The sequence below is a fragment of the Erpetoichthys calabaricus genome, chromosome 9 (genome assembly GCF_900747795.2).
Source record: "Erpetoichthys calabaricus chromosome 9, fErpCal1.3, whole genome shotgun sequence".
NCBI lineage: Eukaryota > Metazoa > Chordata > Cladistia > Polypteriformes > Polypteridae > Erpetoichthys > Erpetoichthys calabaricus.
This window is the reverse complement of record NC_041402.2, coordinates 110,965,605-110,985,156: the sequence shown is the minus strand read 5'-3', so window position 1 is coordinate 110,985,156 and position 19,552 is coordinate 110,965,605. Positions and strand designations below refer to the sequence as shown.

Genomic DNA, 19,552 nt, shown 5'->3' with positions numbered 1-19,552 from the left:
TGGAATGAAAAGCAAAGCAACGTTTGAGAAAAAAAATGTTGGGAGCAGACACTCCAAAATACAGGCAGGGTCTAAAATACTCAAAGCCTTCTAATTATTTAATAGAACCTTGAAATCAATTCTGCATGAGACAGGCAGCCAGCAGCCAGTGTAATGAGACTGAGACAAAAAACAAAAAGGCCAATACCTCATGATCACTTGGCAAAGGCACAGCAGATCAGAGCAGAGGTTTAGATGGAGGATTCTAGAAGTGCCGGGCAGGAGGGCCAGCTGCTACTTCAACATGGCACACATCTCTCCTTCCTTCTTGTTTAACTACTGCCCCATAACACGGCCAGACTCTTCTGCTTCACTGTAACTGTTAAAAACATAAACACAGTAGATATTCACTCACGGACTTCAAACATTAATAAAGTCTATCCTTACGTCTTGTTCTGCCTCCTTCCTTGGTACTCCTGTAGATCAATTATTACCAAAGTAAACCATCACAATAGATAAAAGTTCTGCTTAGAGTAAAGTTTGACTAATAATATTTTTTTAAGTTACTGTGGTTTTTTGTTGGATGTTGAAAGAACCCCAACTTAACTGTCATTATATGTAGCATCATTTTTTTCATCATCTGCGTGCCTACCCAATTTGTGCGCGCAGGCGTATTGAAAGCCTAACATGCCGTAAAGTGTTCATGCATGCATTAAACAGATTGGGCAGCACCGTAAAGTGTGTGATGACGTAACCTTTCAATACGCACGCGCACACAGATCGTGCCGGCAACGGGAATCAGGTAGTGACACACACCGCATGCGCTTAATAAAAAAAAACATTAAAAACAAAAAAATCCACTTTACAGCACGGCCTGATCGGAACTGTGCATGCAGTAAAACTTGACATTACGGTTTATTCATTTTACAGTTTATTCATATCACTACCCGATCTGTCGTGTCTACCCGATTTGCGCACGCATGCGCAGAGCTTTACTATTACGACCCTGCATGATCTGCGTTTTTTTTACTTTGCGACACAAGTCCCCATCCGATTTGTTATCGCACACGCGCTCTCTGCTTAATTAAAATTCATTTCACGACGCTGCCCGATTTGTTCTGCATATGTCGAATGTTTTACGACACATGAGAAAAAAATTTTAATTTTAATTTCTCGGTCTGCATTAACAAATAGAACTTCCGCCATTCGAGTGAGAAGGAGAAAGAAGAATGCCATAAAGAATAGGAGCATATTTAATTTTTCTCCGGGAAGAAGAATATTTTTTACTTCTTGAAAAAATGAAGACTTTTCAATTTTACAACGACTTGAAAGAATATCTTTTACGAGAAGAATTTACGCAACAATTTAACGGTCAGAGAGCGAAGTGAAATATGACGTGTGTCCGTGAATTTTATGATTAAAGGTACTGTATGTAATGTTTATTGAATGCTTTTCAGTTTTTGAGAATACAGTATGTACTGTAATATAATCTAGATATATTTAGGATTATCTGACGTTTTGTTTAATAATTGGAATATTACAAAATTTACCATTTTAAATAGGCTGGTGATTTGAATGAACGTGCATGAATATTTTGAAATATGCAAAACTTTTAATAAATTGTGTTATTAAAAAAACTGCTCAGGTGGACTTTCCTGTTATTTACTGATTTATACTTGATTAATGGATTACTAGGTTTTCTCTTTTTGGGAAAATGAAAATCTGAACTGCCTAGATGTATCTTAGATCAGGGGCCTCATGTATAACGCTGTGCGTAGAACTCACACTATAACATGGCGTAAGCACAAAAGCGGGAATGTGCGTACGCACAGAAAAATCCAGATGCAGGAATCTGTACGTACGCAAACTTTCACGTTCTTCCACTACATAAATCCCGATCAGCGTGAAAAGTAACTCACTTGCACGCGCCTTCTGTCCCGCCCCAACTCCTCCCAGAATTACGCCTCTTTGAATATGCACATCGATATAAATAGCCTTCTGAGAAAAGACAATGGGAAAAGCATGGGGAAAAATATAAGAATTTCAGCGAATACCAAGTGGAGGCAAAGGAAAAACGTACTATTTGTTGGTTTAAACAGTGGTATAATCAACAAAAGGAAGTTGATCGAGTGACAGAGTGTCTGAGAAACTCGAAAGCTCAAGTTCACAAAGTCGCACAGTGCCCGAAATAAAAAAGAAATCACATATCAAAGTCACCATGGAAAGACAAGTCGTAGCCCACCGTCTGAGTGTCATATGAAAGCTTATTAGGGTACAGACAAAAAAATAGGCACACAGTGGGAAAAAAGCACGAAATGTCAACTTTAATCTCGAAATTTCCACTTTAATCACATAGTTTATTTTGCCATTAAAGTAGAACATTATAAACTTCATCTTAAAATCGTTTAATTTACTAGTTTCTCAAATCCCACTGTAACTAAAGTAGGACGTTAAATGCTTTGTTCTGTATTTGATCTTCTTTGTGCTCTGTGTGTGAATCACTACCTGCTTCTTAAACGGGCTTTCTTTTTCTCTGACAGGACACAGAATCCATTACATTTGTGATATTACAGCTCTCTGAATAATTAAAATACTGAGATATACACGTGATATCTTTTTCATGATGATAGGAATGAAAGCATGTTATTAAACATGGGAACACGGTGGTGCAGTGCTTGTTCATATCTCACGCAAGAGGCTTGCTGCGCCATGCGCGACCTTCAATGAAATAATTTATCACAGCAGTACTGTCTCTTTCAAACGTACTAACCTCCAATTCCTGTCCTTACTTTTCTTTCTCCAAAAACTCAATCGCCACACAATCTGCTATGTAATAGACGTGAAGCCATTTGTAAGCTTAGAACGCCGATTCTTCAAAACTTTTAATGAACATTGAAATATCTTCGTAGTACATGTTTAATTATTCTATCCGTCTATCTTTCCAGTGTCGCGTCAGCGCAAGAATACAACGCAATGCAGGAGCAATGTCTGAACTAGCTAGTGCTGCGACACCGTGCCCTCACATGTTTAATTATTAACAATACAGATTATTTAAATGAAGTTAAAGTTTTATCTGTATAATATAATCAACATATTTTGCTGCATTTCATCTTAAAAATGAATACCGTCATCATATGTAAATACGTGCTTTATAAAGTGGCGCAGGTTGTGCAATATTATAACTGTAGTGCAAGTTTACAGTGAGGTAATTGTACTTATAAGTAAACAGTTCTACAAGGAGCACTTGATGGACTGATTGAGTGCGTTTAGAGTTCTTGGGATGAAACTTTTTCAAAACCGCGAAGTCCGTACTGGGAAGTCTCTAAAGCGTTTTGCCGTGGCTGAGGCAGTGTGTGCTTCCTGCTGTGTACCGATAATTCTCTTTCCGATCAGCTGCTGCTGTGATTCCCCACTCAGATACAGTGATATAAATACTCCGAGTGGTGCAGTGAGAGTACAGTAATCCCTCCTCAATCGCGGGGGTTGCGTTCCAGAACCCCCCGCGAAAGGTGAAAATCCGCGAAGTAGAAACCATATGTTTATAGATCCCAGTGGAAGCATGTACAGTGAAAACAGTAAAGGTCCCAGTACTGAGCCCTGCGGGACTCCATATTGAACTTCTGTATATAATGATGGAGTACTGTCAGCACATTTCTGTACATATTGGAATCGATTTGATAAGTAAGAACTAAACCAAGCGAGAACGGTGCCTGTAAGCCCAACATCATTTTCTAGCCTGTGCAGTAAAATAGAATGGTCGATGGTGTCAAATGCTGCACTTAAGTCCAACAACATAATTACAGTGGAGTTTCCTTCATCAGAGGATATCAGAATGTCATTTACAACCCGTGTTAGTGCCGTTTCTGTACTATGACCAGTGCGAAAACCAGACTGGAATTTCTCAAATAAATTGTAATGCGTAAGGTGTGTCTGAAGCTGACTGGCAACTACTTTTTCTAGTATTTTAGAGAGAAACGGTAAATTTGAAATAGGCCTATAATTATTTAGTATACAGTAATCCCTCCTCCATCGCGGGGGGTTCTGGAACGCAACCCCCGCGAAAGGTGAAAATCCGCGAAGTAGAAACCATATGTTTATATGGTTATTTTTATATTGTCATGCTTGGGTCACAGATTTGCACAGAAACACAGGAGGTTGTAGAAAGACAGGAACTTTATTCAAACACTGCAAACAAACATTTGTCTCTTTTTCAAAAGTTTAAACTGTGCTCCATGACAAGACAGAGATGACAGTTCCGTCTCACAATTAAAAGAATGCATACATATCTTCCTCTTCAAAGGAGTGCGCATCAGAAGCAGAGAATGTCAGAGAGAGAGAGAAAAGCAAACAAATCAATAGGGCTGTTTGGCTTTTAAGTATGCGAAGTACCGCCGCACAAAGCAGTTGCAAGGAAGGCAGCAGCTCAAAACCGTCAGGAGCAGAGAATGTCAGAGAGAGAGAGAGACAAATAAAAACAAACAATCAAAAATCAATATGTGCCCTTCGAGCTTTTAAGTATGCGAAGCACCGTGCAGCATGTTGCTTCACGAAGCAGCTGCACAGAAGGGAGCAATGTGAAGGTAATCTTTCAGCATTTTTAGACGAGTGTCCATATCATCTAGGTGTGCGAACAGCCCCCCTGCTCACACCCCCTCCGTCAGGAGCAGAGAATGTCAGAGCAAGAGAGAGAGAGAGAGAAAAGTAAAAATCAATACGTGCTGTTTGATCTTTTAAGTATGCGAAGCACCATGCAGGAAGCATATCGCTTGATAAAGCAGCCATATGTAAGCCCAGCAAAGAAGAGAGCAATATGAAGGTAATCTTTCAGCGTTTTTTGAGGAGCGGCCGTATCCTCTAGGGGTGCGAAGAGCCCCCGTGCTCACAATATATTTGAGGAGTTTTATTTAATAGGTAATACGCGCTCTGGTTGGGTACCTTCTCAGCCATCTGGCAATAGCGTCCCTTGTATGAAATCAACTGGGCAAACCAACTGAGGAAGCATGTACCAGAAATTAAAAGACCCATTGTCCGCAGAAATCCGCAAACCAGCAAAAAATCAAAGATATATATTTAAATATGCTTACATATAAAATCTGCAATAGAGTGAAGCCGCGAAAGTCGAAGCGCGATATAGCGAGGGATTACTGTAATATGGAAAAAGATGATCTGCTGTGGCAACCCTTAACGGGACCAGCTGAAAGAAGAAGAAAATGCAGTGAGAGTTACAACGCTAAAGCAGTTATGGTATTTGGAATACTATGGCTATCCCCTGGACCGTTATATTGCTGCAGGTTAATTACAATCAGATGCTTTACACTAATAAACAATATGCAGTTAGTTTCAGTGTATTTATAAAGCCGCATCAGGAATGTGGATCTAAGAAAGAAAGCGTGATCACACAGGAACAGTAGCACTGCTTTGACGCTGGATGCCGCCAGTCTGCAAAACCGAGCTGAGAAATTGCGTATGCCAAGGTATGAGGTACCGTGGAAATGTGCGTGGCTTTACGCCAAGTTTAGGTTTTATACATCGCGATTTGAGCGTGGAAACGTTCGTACGCAACATTTCTGTGCATATGCACCGTTTATACATGAGGCCCCAGATGTCACATTTTACAGTTCTTTTAAAGAGAGAAGTAAATTGGTATCTACTAACGAATGTTAAAATGTGTTTTTTCTTATGCAACTATGCAATTTTTTTTCTCCCCAACATTAGACCACAATATTTTAGTCTGTGTGTGAATCCTCGCAATCACAGTAACTGTTGTTTTTCTCATTGTATGAGTTTCAATAGAAACAAAACCAGGCTGTTTCATTTGCAAAATAAAGCACACATTCTTAGGGGTATTATGCTTTGTTACTGGGTAATTAGTGTATGCCTTCACTTATAACGTGATGTGGTTATAATTCAGTTACATGCAAGCAACTTTTGTATTTTGTTCTTTCTTAATTTTGGATAGTCCATCATCCATGCCCTGGCTGCTCTACAGGGTGTATCAGGACAGGAGGCAGAAGACTTATTTCTTGGTGGCCCAGAATACAGTATCAGGTAAAAGTCAAGTCTATGAACGTTTGAAGTAAGCGTTTAAATATTTCTTGTTTATTATTTTTATATTTTACTTGCCTTAGTGAAGTGGAAGAATTTAACCGAAAGATAGGGCAGCAATTAAAGAAGGAGGGAATGCTGTGATATCTGTTGGAATAGAAGGTGATGCTACTGCCCAGTGCTTCCAGAATCCTTCATTTGAGTCTTGGGTCTGAATCTACTGCATCATTGCCAAGTATTCTGGGGTAATGCATCTTGTTTTGTTTACATTTTGTTTTTCTCCATATTCCAAGCTTATTTACTTGACTTTAGCTTTAATAAACTGGATGGCTGTCTCCTTCACAATTGATTTTTAAAGTACTATACTATTCATTACATAAAAAGCTCTGAACAATTTAGTCCCTTGCTGTATTTGGTACTGTCTCTCCCCCATCACTCCTCAGTGTAATTTTTAATCCACAACCACTAATTTGCTTATGAAAGAACTGGTGAAGCAGCTTGCACATGTATACCAAAAATATAGAATGCCGGCTATAAATGAAAAACCTTTCAAAATACTTTTAAAACTCCATCTTTAAACTTCACCTCTGCTTAATTCCCACTTCTATCAGTTTATGATTTACTTCTGGTTTATGAATGGAACTGCATACACTTTGAAAGATTTACACTAGATAATAACCATTGTTTTTTTTTGCTGTTTTCTTTTTTTTGTCTGGTGATGCCCTTTGCCATGCACCCTGGTCAAGTCTTGTGCAACTGACTGTGGTGCTGAAGAGAGAAGATTTCTGAAGACCCTCTTGAAATGGAGCTGCAATTGGATTAACACTACAACAGTATGCTTGCTGAGAATGTCCACAGGGGTCTGGGAAGTCTGTGACCTTGTGACCCTGAGACGTTGTTTTGTCAATCATCCTGACCAACTAGACCTTTTTGTGTTCTTCAACAGGGCCATCTCACCATCAGATATATTTAAGGAGAAGGACCTTTCAATTTTCCTCTTGTGTACTTTTTAATTGTATATATATTTTTTCGTTTTCATAAAGTTATATTTGTTAAGCAGTTTAGCCTTTATTAGTATTAAAATATGTTAGAGAAGTTATTTGTGGAATAATTTTAATGATCAAAATAGCAAAACAATGTAACTTTAAATTTTCTGTGCTCTGGGTAAAATATGTTAAAGCTATGTGGTGATTTTTAAGTTTTGTTTTTTTTTTGTACATTTGACATGGTTTTTTTAGGTGCATTGTTCTCACATTGTTCACTTTTGTTGTTCTCATAACATTTATTCAATAAAATTTGCATGAAAAGTGTATTTCCTTTTTCGTTATTCAGTTATTAACTCACATTTAAGACACTATATGGGTGAATAAAAGCCATTTAAATTTGAGTACACGACGAGCAATAGTATCACAGAAGATGGTGCTGGGGTTGTGCTTTATGTGGGTTAGACATGAAATGAAGATTTCCTTTTCTTGAAAAAGACTGTTTATGCAATCCACTAGTATCACCGCAACAAAGTTTTGTAAACCATGATGCCCTATTGTAACGGCCGACCCCTTTCCCAGCCGGCAGCTACACCTCCAAGACCTGTGGCCTGGATAATTTACTGAGATGAATCTAACTATCAAGCCGTACCTCTTAACAAATTACACTTTTCCCCCACAATCGACGATGAAAATATAAGCACGCAAAAAGCAGATGATGTAAAAATAAACTGATTAAATGTATTAAATAAAACCACAAGACAAATGCAAAAATGGAAACATAAATATAAATATCCCTTCACCACATCAACAATGAGACACCACCATATATATATATACAACAAAACCCTCCCTTGCCCCTGTAACATATAACACACAACACGAATAACAAAAATGAATGATATACTGAATGATTGTGAACTTGAGTCCGGTTATAAAAACTGTCCTGAATACAGATGACTGAACTAGTGGTAAATGAGTCGTTTGATTTTCCCGGCAAATGGAACAACCTCACCATGATTCCTCAGCGTATGGTGGATGGCGAATCGACCCCGGGGTCTCAGCAGATGAAGGATGAAAGCAGTCCGGCAAAATGAAAAACAAACTGGTGCAAAGGCGCGATGTGGAAAAACAGCAAGTAAGTTGATACATAGTTGAAAAACGAATGGTCTCCTGTCTCCTCTCTTCTCTCTCCTCCTCTCTCCTTTCTGATTACTTAAATAGTCCTTGTGACGGCTGCAATTGATTAATTGCAAACAGGTGTTTTCCAGGTTAGAGGCTGTGGTCTTCTTCCATCATTCGTTCCCCTTTACGGGGACGGCATTTCCTGATACACACACATAAACAGCAAACAGGACAATGGAAACAAGATGCACTTAGAACTGACATTTAACAACACTAACTATGTAGCCCCGCTACACTATGACATGTGTATTTTATTAATAATATGTAGTTATTTTTAAAGAGTTTTTCCAGGGATGAAAAGTGCATCAACAGTTCATTTTTACATATATACACACTTACTTTGGCTAACTGCATGAAAGCCCGGTACAACAGCTGCACCAAACCTGCCAAAAAAGCCCTGTAGTGGATCATAAAAACATCACAAGACGTTCAATGGAACTGAACTGCCATCACTTGATCATCGATACAAGATTCCCTGTGTAAGAAGGGCTAAAAACATCATCAAGGAGAACACTCATCTTGGACAGAACTTGTTTGAGCTTCTCCCATCTGGCAGGCATTTCAGATATATAAATGCAAAGAATTATTATTATTATCAATCTGTATGCTACAAATAGACAAAAAAAAAAATTTTTTCCAACTGCTATAAACTTATTGAACTCGTATATCTCCTCAATCTGAAATCGTTTTCATTGTGTCGCCGATGATGAAGTATCTACCTTATTGCTGCATGTCGGCACTAATGACATTTATTCATAGCAATCTGAGGTATTAAAGAGGAACTTCATCTCTCTTTGCATTAAAGCTAAAAGAAAATGTCGGAATTTAGTTGTATCTGGCCCCTTACCAAGATTATATAGAGGGGATGTGATTTATAGCAGATTGCATTCCCTTCACTGCCGGCTAGAAACCTGGTGTGCAAACAAAAGTATAGCGTTTGTGAACAATTGAGATGATTTTTGGGAAAGGCCTGGATTTTTCAGAAGAGATGGTCTTCATCCTAACTGGAGGGGATCTTATGTATTATCCCAAAATATGGCAGCAAAACTGCCTGGTTGACTGATTAGAGCACCATCCAGGCCACAGTCATGTGATCTTAAATCACAGGCTGTTGTTTATCCCACCTGGTACTTTCCTGAAGCTGTTACCCATAATCCTTGTCTTGGGGCATCCAGTAAATTTAGTCTTGATACAAACCTTAAATTAATTGATAACCAAAAAATAAGGTGTATAATTAGACCAAGGGATAAAACCAGACCCTCCACCAGGGGCATCTGTAATAGAAATTTACTACAAATTAAAACAAAAAGTATATCACCAATTCAGAAAGAAGCATACAGTTTTAAATGCTGCTTATTGAACATTCGCTCTCTTGGCACTAAAGCTGTTTTGGTAAATGATATTATATTAATTACAAAATCTGATCTGTGTCTTCTCACCGAAACCTGGCTTAGTAAATGTGACACTGCACCACTAGCTGAGGCGTCACCAGATGGCTACTCGTTCCTTCATAAGTCTAGAGATTCAGGTCGAGGAGGGGGCCTTGGAATAATTCATTGTAACAAAATGCAAATCACTTCTAAAAATTTAGGCAACTTTACATCCTTTGAAGCATTCATTTTAAATATTAAAACAGATTCCAACACAATTATAGTGCTAGTCTATAGACCACCAGGGCTGTATTCATTGTTCATGTCTGAATTTAGCAACCTTTTATCTGACTTGGCTATAAATTATGATCACGTAGTACTGATGGGGGATTTTAATGTACACATTGATGTGGAAACTGACACTTTTAGCAAATGTTTTACTTATTTGTTAAATTCAGTAGGATTTTGTCAGAATGTCAAAGGTCCAACTCATAATCATAACCACACATTAGATTTAATTATAACTTACAAAGTTGAAATTCAAAATTTAATTATTACTCCATTAAATGAAGTTATTTCCGATCACTACTTAATTACATTTGATTTAGTCCTGCCCTTGCCAACACACTCCCAGATTAAAACAAAGACAGTGCGACATCTAGATTGTAATTCTGCTTCAAAATTTATAGATACTTTGAGTAAGTCGAGTGTAATTGTGGAAAACCATTTAGATCAGTTAACATCACATTATAATGTGACCTTGAGAGATGCTCTGGACACAGTGGCTCCCCTTAAAACAAAAGTGATCAAAGCACATAGAAACTCTCCCTGGTTTAATGAAAACACTCGAGCTCTTAAATTAGAGTGTCAAAAACTGGAGCGCAGATGGAGAACAACAAAGCTACATGTCTTTCAAATTGCATGGACAGAGAGTGTTAATAAATATAAACAAACCCTCTTTAAAGCTCGGTCAGAATATTATTCTATATTAATAGATAGCAATAATAAAAATCCTCGGGTACTGTTTAGAACAGTGGCTAAATTAACAAATGGAAATTCAGATCAACAGTGCAAAATACCAACAGACATTAGCAGTACAGACTTTATGAACTTCTTCAATGAGAAAATTAAAAATATAAGATCCCAGATCTCTGCATCACAGTACAAACCAAATACTAGCTTAGCAGACCCTGTCTCACATTGCACTCAGCACTTTAGTAATTTTAATCCTGTAACTGAGCAGGAAGTCTTAAGTTTAATTTCTAAAATGAAGTCCACTACTTGTTCCCTAGATCCAGTGCCAACACAACTAGTAAAAAGTGCAATGGATGTTCTTGCAGCGCCTATCCTAAACATTATCAATAGTTCATTATTGCATGGCACAGTACCTGATACACTAAAAGTGTCAGTCATTAAACCATTACTTAAAAAGTCAGACCTTGACCCACATACAGTAATCCCTCGCTATATCGCGCTTTGCCTTTCGCGGCTTCACTCTATTGCGGATTTTATATGTAAGCATATTTAAATATATATCGCGGATTTTTCGCTGCTTCGCGGATTTCTGCGGACAATGGGTCTTTTAATTTCTGGTACATGCTTCCTCAGTTGGTTTGCCCAGTTGATTTCATACAAGGGACGCTATTGGCAGATGGCTGAGAAGCTACCCAACTTACTTTTTTCTCTCTCTCTTGCGCTGACATTCTCTGATCCTGACGTAGGGGGTGTGAGCAGGGGGGCTGTTTGCACACCTAGACGATACGGACGCTCGTTTAAAAATGCTGAAAGATTATCTTCATGTTGCTCCCTTCTGTGCAGCTGCTTCGTGAAGCGACATGCTGCACGGTGCTTCGCATACTTAAAAGCTCGAAGGACACGTATTGATTTTAGATTGTTTGTTTTTCTCTGTCTCTCTCACTCTCTCTTTCTCTGCTCCTGACGGAGGGGGGTGTGAGCTGCCGCCTTCAACAGCTTTGTCCGGCGGTGCTTCGCATACTTAAAAGCCAAACAGCCCTATTGATTTGTTTGCTTTTCTTTCTCTCTTTCTGACATTCTGTGCTCCTGACACACACTCCTTTGAAAAGGAAGATATGTTTGCATTCTTTAAATTGTGAGACGGAACTGTCATCTCTGTCTTGTCATGGAGCACAGTTTAAACTTTTGAAAAAGAGACAAATGTTTATTTGCAGTGTTTGAATAAAGTTCCTGTCTCTCTACAACCTCCTGTGTTTCTGTGCAAATCTGTGACCCAACCATGACAATATAAAAATAACCATATAAACATATGGTTTCTACTTTGCGGATTTTCACCTTTCGCGGGGGTTGCGTTCCAGAACCCCCCGCGATGGAGGAGGGATTACTGTATACTAAATAATTATAGGCCTATTTCAAATTTACCGTTTCTCTCTAAAATACTAGAAAAAGTAGTTGCCAGTCAGCTTCAGACACACCTTACGCATTACAATTTATTTGAGAAATTCCAGTCTGGTTTTCGCACTGGTCATAGTACAGAAACGGCACTAACACGGGTTGTAAATGACATTCTGATATCCTCTGATGAAGGAAACTCCACTGTAATTATGTTGTTGGACTTAAGTGCAGCATTTGACACCATCGACCATTCTATTTTACTGCACAGGCTAGAAAATGATGTTGGGCTTACAGGCACCGTTCTCGCTTGGTTTAGTTCTTACTTATCAAATCGATTCCAATATGTACAGAAATGTGCTGACAGTACTCCATCATTATATACAGAAGTTCAATATGGAGTCCCGCAGGGCTCAGTACTGGGACCTTTACTGTTTTCACTGTACATGCTTCCACTGGGATCTCTCATTAGGAAACATAATGTTAATTTTCACTCGTATGCAGATGACACCCAGTTATACCTTTCATTTAAATCAAATGAAGTTTCTCCAATGTTGTCTTTAATTAGTTGTATTAGTGAATTAAAGGAGTGGATGAATGAGAACTACTTGTCTTTAAATACAGATAAAACAGAGATGTTAATTGTTGGAGGGAATGATGCTGATCACAACAATATTTTGTCATCATTTAACTCAGTTGGAATCCCAGTCAATTTTACTGAATCAGCCCGCAATCTAGGAGTTATCTTTGACTCTAGCATGTCATTTAAAGCGCATATTACAAAGTTGTCCAAAACATGTTTCCTCCATCTTAAAAATGTTAGGAAATTAAGGCGCTTTTTAAATAAACAGGATTCTGAGAAACTAATTCATGCATTTATCTCTAGTAGGATTGACTACTGCAATGCGGTGTTCACTGGATGTTCAAACTGTTCTTTATACAGCCTCCAATTAATCCAAAATGCGGCTGCAAGAATTATTACAAGAACAAGAAAATACGAACACATAACTCCAGTTCTTAAATCCTTACACTGGCTCCCGGTTAAGTTTAGGGCAGATTTCAAAATCCTTCTTTTAACATATAAAGCATTAAATGGTCGAGGTCCGGCTTACTTGTCTGAACTTATCATGACTTAAAAACCTGAGCGCACATTAAGATCTCAAGATGCCGGTCTGCTTATGATTCCAAGGATTAATAAAATAACAGTGGGAGGTCGAGCTTTTAGTTACAGGGCCCCTAAACTGTGGAATGGTCTGCCTGCTACTATAAGAGATGCCCCTTCGGTCTCAGCTTTTAAATCCCGGCTGAAGACTCACTACTTCAGTTTAGCATATCCTGACTAGAGCTGCTGATTAACTGTACAGACTGCATCTCTGTTGTTAGTCATTAGCACTTAAACATAAGTAACATGATAGTTATAATTGTCTACTAACCCTCACTTATTCTGTTTTTCTTCTCAGTACTCAAATGTGGCACTTGGTGCCATGGCCCACCTGCCAAGTTGTTTTGCCTGCCTAAGGAAAAGTCATCCCAGATGGAGGATCGCAGGAATCATGGGAAAGAGGGGTCCTTTCATTGGATTGGCTGGCCCAGCACTGTTTCAACCGTGGAATGGCGAAATGGGGGAGGCAGCTTGAAGGATGAGGTCTCCAGGACTCTACACAAATCCAAATCTTATTATGGGATATATCATCTACTGTTAAATTCTGCTCTGTACTTCTAAAATTTATATTTTTTATTTCTTACTATATTGAGAAATTGTTCTGTTCTGTGTACTGCATTGTATTTACCCCCTTCTTTTGACACCCACTGCACGCCCAACCTACCTGGAAAGGGGTCTCTCTTTGAACTGCCTTTCCCAAGGTTTCTTCCATTTTTTCCCTACAAGGTTTTTTTGGGAGTTTTTCCTTGTCTTCTTAGAGAGTCAAGGCTGGGGGACTGTCAAGAGGCAGGGCCTGTTAAAGCCCATTGCGGCACTTCCTGTGTGATTTTGGGCTATACAAAAATAAACTGTATTGTATTGTATTGCATTGATCATGTACAATTAATGTAGGTAGTGTAGGTAATGTGTAATCTATACTGCTGTGCATTTATGCAATAATAATCCATCCTGGTTACTTTAACATTATATAGATAGATAGATAGATAGATAGATAGATAGATAGATAGATAGATAGATAGATAGATAGATAGATAGATAGATAGATATGGCATCTTGCCAATATTTTGAACATATTTTGTATGATTACTCAGTTTTTAGTTCATTCTTTATTTATTTATTGTATTGTTATATATCTGAACTATTTCACATTGGAATTTAAATGCAATGTGAAGTTGACACGAGTAATTTCGTTGCGTTACTCAATGACAATAAAGTACTTGAATACATCTATTTTTAAAACTGTCACTTATTTTTTACCCCTCCTTTAACCGTCACCTTATCGTGGTGGAGGGGTTTGCGTGTCCCAATGATCCTAGGAGCTCTGTTGTCCGGGGCTTTATGCCCCTGGTAGGGCCACCCAAGGCAAACTGGTCCTAGGTGAGGGATGAGACAAAGAGCGGTTAAACAAACCTCCTATGAAGAAAAACCATTTTGGACGGCGTTTTCCCTTGCCCGGACGCGGGTCACCGGGGCCCCACTCTGGAGCCAGGCCTGGAGGTGGGGCTCGATGGCGAGCGCCTGGTGGCCGGGCCTGCACCCATGGGGCTCGGCCGGGCACAGCCCGAAGAGGCAACGTGGGTCCCCCTTCCCATGGGCTCACCACCTATGGGAGGGGCCAAGGAGGTCGGGTGCAGTGTGAGTTGGGTGGTGGCCAAAGGCGGGGACCTTGGCGGTCCGATCCTCGGCTACAGAAACTGGCTCTTGGGACGTGGAATGTCACCTCTCTGAAGGGGAAGGAGCCTGAGCTAGTGCGTGAAGTTGAGAGGTTCCGGCTAGATATAGTCGGGCTCACCTCGACGCACAGCTTGGACTCTGGAACCAATCTCCTTGAGAGAGGCTGGACTCTCTACCACTCTGGAGTTGCCCCCGGTGAGAGGCGCCGAGCAGGTGTGGGTATACTTATTGCCCCCCAACTTGGAGCCTGTACATTGGGGTTTACCCCGGTGGACGAGAGGGTAGCCTCCCTTCGCCTTCGGGTGGGGGGACGGGTCCTAACTGTTGTTTGTGCGTATGCACCGAACAGCAGTTCGGAGTACCCACCCTTTTTGGAGTCCCTGGAGGGGGTGCTAGAGGGCATACCTTCTGGGGACTCCCTCGTTCTGCTGGGAGACTTCAATGCTCACGTGGGCAATGACAGTGAGACCTGGAAGGGCGTGATTGGGAGGAATGGCCCCCCTGATCTGAACCCGAGCGGTGTTTTGTTATTGGACTTCTGTGCTCGTCACGGATTGTCCATAACGAACACCATGTTCAAGCATAGGGGTGTTCATATGTGCACTTGGCACCAGGACACCCTAGGCCTCAGTTCGATGATCGACTTTGTGGTCGTGTCGTCGGACTTGCGGCCACATGTCTTGGACACTCGGGTGAAGAGAGGGGCGGAGCTGTCAACTGATCACCACCTGGTGGTGAGTTGGCTTCGATGGTGGGGGAGGATGCCGGTCAGGCGTGGTAGGCCCAAACGTGTTGTGAGGGTCTGCTGGGAACGTCTGGCAGAGCCCCCTGTCAGAAGTAGCTTCAACTCCCACCTCCGGCAGAACTTCGACCACATCCCGAGGGAGGTGGGGGACATTGAGTCCGAATGGGCCATGTTCCGTGCCTCTATTGTTGAGGCAGCTGACCGGAGCTGTGGCCGTAAGGTGGTCGGTGCCTGTCGTGGCGGCAATCCCCGAACCCGCTGGTGGACACCGGCGGTGAAGGATGCCGTCAAGCTGAAGAAGGAGTCCTACAGGACCCTTTTGTCCTGTGGGACCCCGGAGGCAGCTGATAGGTACCGGCAGGCCAAGCGGAATGCGGCTTTGGTGGTTGCTGAGGCAAAAACTCGGGCGTGGGAGGAGTTTGGGGAGGCCATGGAGAATGACTTTCGGACGGCTTCGAGGAGATTCTGGTCCACCATCCGGCGTCTCAGGAAGGGGAAGCAGTGCAGTGTCAACACTGTATATGGTGGGGATGGTGCGCTGCTGACTTCGACTCGGGACGTTGTGGGTCGGTGGGGGGAATACTTTGAAGACCTCCTCAATCCCATTAACATGCCTTCCAATGAGGAAGCAGAGCCTGGGGACTCAGAGGTGGGCTCCCCCATCTCTGGGACTGAGGTCACCGAGGTGGTCAAAAAACTCCTTGGTGGCAGGGCCCCGGGGGTGGATGAGATACGCCCGGAGTTCCTCAAGGCTCTGGATGTTGTAGGACTGTCTTGGCTGACACGCCTCTGCAACATCGCATGGACATCAGGGACAGTGCCTCTGGATTGGCAGACCGGGGTGGTGGTCCCCCTCTTTAAGAAGGGGGATCGGAGGGTGTGTTCCAACTACAGAGGGATCACACTCCTCAGCCTCCCTGGAAAAGTCTATTCAGGGGTCCTGGAGAGGAGGGTCCGTCGGATAGTCGAGCCTCGGATTCAGGAGGAACAGTGTGGTTTTCGTCCTGGTCGCGGAACAGTGGACCAGCTCTATACCCTTAGCAGGGTCCTGGAGGGTGCATGGGAGTTTGCCCAACCAGTCTACATGTGTTTTGTGGACTTAGAAAAGGCATTCGACCGTGTCCCTCGGGGAATCCTGTGGGGGGTACTCCGAGAGTATGGGGTACCGGCCCCCCTGATAAGGGCTGTTCAGTCCCTGTACGATCAGTGCCAGAGCTTGGTCCGCATTGCCGGCAGTAAGTCGAACCCGTTTCCAGTGAGAGTTGGACTCCGCCAGGGCTGCCCTTTGTCACCGATTCTGTTCATAACTTTTATGGACAGAATTTCTAGGCGCAGCCAGGGTGTTGAGGGGGTCCGGTTTGGTGGGCTCAGGATTGGGTCACTGCTTTTTGCAGATGATGTTGTCCTGTTTGCTTCATCAGGCTGTGATCTTCAGCTCTCTCTGGATCGGTTCGCAGCCGAGTGTGAAGCGGCTGGGATGAGAATCAGCACCTCCAAATCCGAGACCATGGTCCTCAACCGGAAAAGGGTGGAGTGCCCTCTCAGGGTTGGTAGCGAGATCCTGCCCCAAGTGGAGGAGTTCAAGTATCTCGGGGTCTTGTTCACGAGTGAGGGAAGAATGGAGCGTGAGATCGACAGGCGGATCGGTGCGGCATCCGCAGTAATGCGGGCGTTGCATCGGTCTGTCGTGGTGAAAAAGGAGCTGAGCCGCAAGGCGAAGCTCTCAATTTACCAGTCGATCTATGTTCCTACCCTCACCTATGGTCATGAGCTATGGGTAGTGACCGAAAGAACGAGATCGCGAATACAAGCGGCTGAAATGAGTTTCCTCCGCAGGGTGTCTGGGCTTTCCCTTAAAGATAGGGTGAGAAGCTCAGTCATCCGGGAGGGGCTCAGAGTAGAGCCGCTGCTCCTCCGCATCGAGAGGAGTCAGATGAGGTGGCTCGGGCATCTGATCAGGATGCCTCCTGGATGCCTCCCTGGTGAGGTGTTCCAGGCACGTCCAACCGGGAGGAGGCCCCGGGGAAGACCCAGGACACGCTGGAGGGACTATGTCTCTCGACTGGCCTGGGAACGCCTTGGGATTCTCCCGGAAGAGCTAGAAGAAGTGGCCGGGGAGAGGGAAGTCTGGGCATCTCTGCTCAAGCTGCTGCCCCCGCGACCCGACCTCGGATAAGCGGGAGACAATGGATGGATGGATGGACTATTTTTTATATGTAGACTATAATAACATATGCAATGGTTAAATACTTCTTTGTACAATGGGAACTGAAAAAAGAAGTGATAGGTAAACTAAACGAAGCGATCTCAGTGATAAACAATTAACGTTTATAACGAGGAGTACGACAAGCTTATTTCAGCCCTGAAAACAGAACGTACAATGAATATTTAATAATATTATCATTATGGTCAACTACTACGGCATTTAAACGAAAATACTGTACTGCCCGTTGTGTATCGACATGCGCAGTTAAGAGCGATCCGTGCCGTAAAGCGAAATGTTTAGTATATATTTTTTTTTTATTATTAAGCGCATGCGGAGTGTGTTATTGCATACGTATTGAATGAAAACGTTGTCGCTACCCGATCTGCGTGCCTACCAGATTTGCGCGCGCAGGCGTATTGAAAGCCTAGCATGCCGTAAAGTGTTCACGCATGCGTTAAACAGATTGGGCAGCACCGTAAAGTGAGCGATGACGTTTTCGTTCAATACGTATGCAATAACACTCCGCATGCGCTTAATAATAATAAAAATATATACTAAACATTTCGCTTTACGGCACGGATCGCTCTCAACTGCGCATGTCGATACACAATGGGCAGTACAGTATTTTCGTTTAAATGCCGTAGTAGTTGACCATAACGATAATATTATTAAAAATTCATTGTACGTTCTGTTTTCAGGGCTAAATTAAGCTTGTCGTACTCCTCGTTATAAACGTTAATTCTTTATCACTGAGATCGCTTCGTTTAGTTTACATAGCACTTCATTTCTCAGTTCCCATTGTACAAAGAAGTATTTAACCATTGCATATGTTATTATAGTCTACATATAAAAAATAAATGACAGTTTTAAAAATAGATGTATTCAAGTACTTTATTGTCATTGAGTAACGCAACGAAATTACTCGTGTCAACTTCACGTTGCATTTAAATTCCAATGTGAAATAATTCAGATATATAATAATACAATAAATAAATAAAGTATTAACTAAAAACTGAGTAATCATACAAAATATGTTCAAAATATTGGCAAGATGCCATATAAAAATGTTAAAAGTAACCAGGATGGATTATTATTTCATAAATGTACAGCAGTATAGATTACCTACACTACATTAATTGTACATGATCAATGAAAACGATTTCAGATTGAGGAGATATACGAGTTCAATAAGTTTATAGCAGTTGGAAAAAAGTTTTTCTGTGTGTGTATTTGTAGCATACAGATTGATAATAATAATTCTTTGCATTTATATATCTGAAATGCCTGCCAGATGGGAGAAGCTCAGACAAGTTCGGTCCAAGATGAGTGTTCTCCTTGATGATGTTTTTAGCCCTTCTTACACAAGGAATCTTGTATCGATGATCAAGTGATGGCAGTTCAGTTCCATTGAACGTCTTGTGATGTTTTTATGATCCACTACTGGGCTTTTTTGGCAGGTTTGGTGCAGCTGTTGTACCAGGCTTTCATGCAGTTAGTCAAAATAAGTGTGTATATATGTAAAAATGAACTGTTGATGCACTTTTCATCCCTGGAAAAACTCTTTAAAAATAACTTTATATATTATTATTAATGAAATACACATGTCATAGGGCATCACGGTTTACAAAACTCTGTTGCGGTGATACTAGTGGATTGCATAAACAGTCTTTTTAAAGAAAAAGAAATCTTCATTTCATGTCTAACCCACATAAAGCACAACCCCAGCACCATCTTCTGTGATACTATTGCTCGTCTTGTACTCAAATTTAAATGGCTTTTATTCACCCCTATAGTGTCTTAACTGTGAATTAATAACTGAATAATGAAAAAGGAAAA

The 19,552-nt window shown here is 41.4% G+C and overlaps 1 long non-coding RNA gene across 1 annotated transcript; it reads left to right on the top strand.

The window, feature by feature from the left end:
• The first annotated feature begins 1,341 nt into the window (after window positions 1-1,341).
• On the top strand, window positions 1,342-6,879 carry LOC127529091 (uncharacterized). The gene is made up of 3 exons (XR_007935749.1): window positions 1,342-1,402; window positions 5,939-6,027; window positions 6,108-6,879. It is a non-coding gene; the product is annotated as an uncharacterized LOC127529091 (long non-coding RNA).
• The last annotated feature ends 12,673 nt before the right edge of the window (window positions 6,880-19,552 follow it).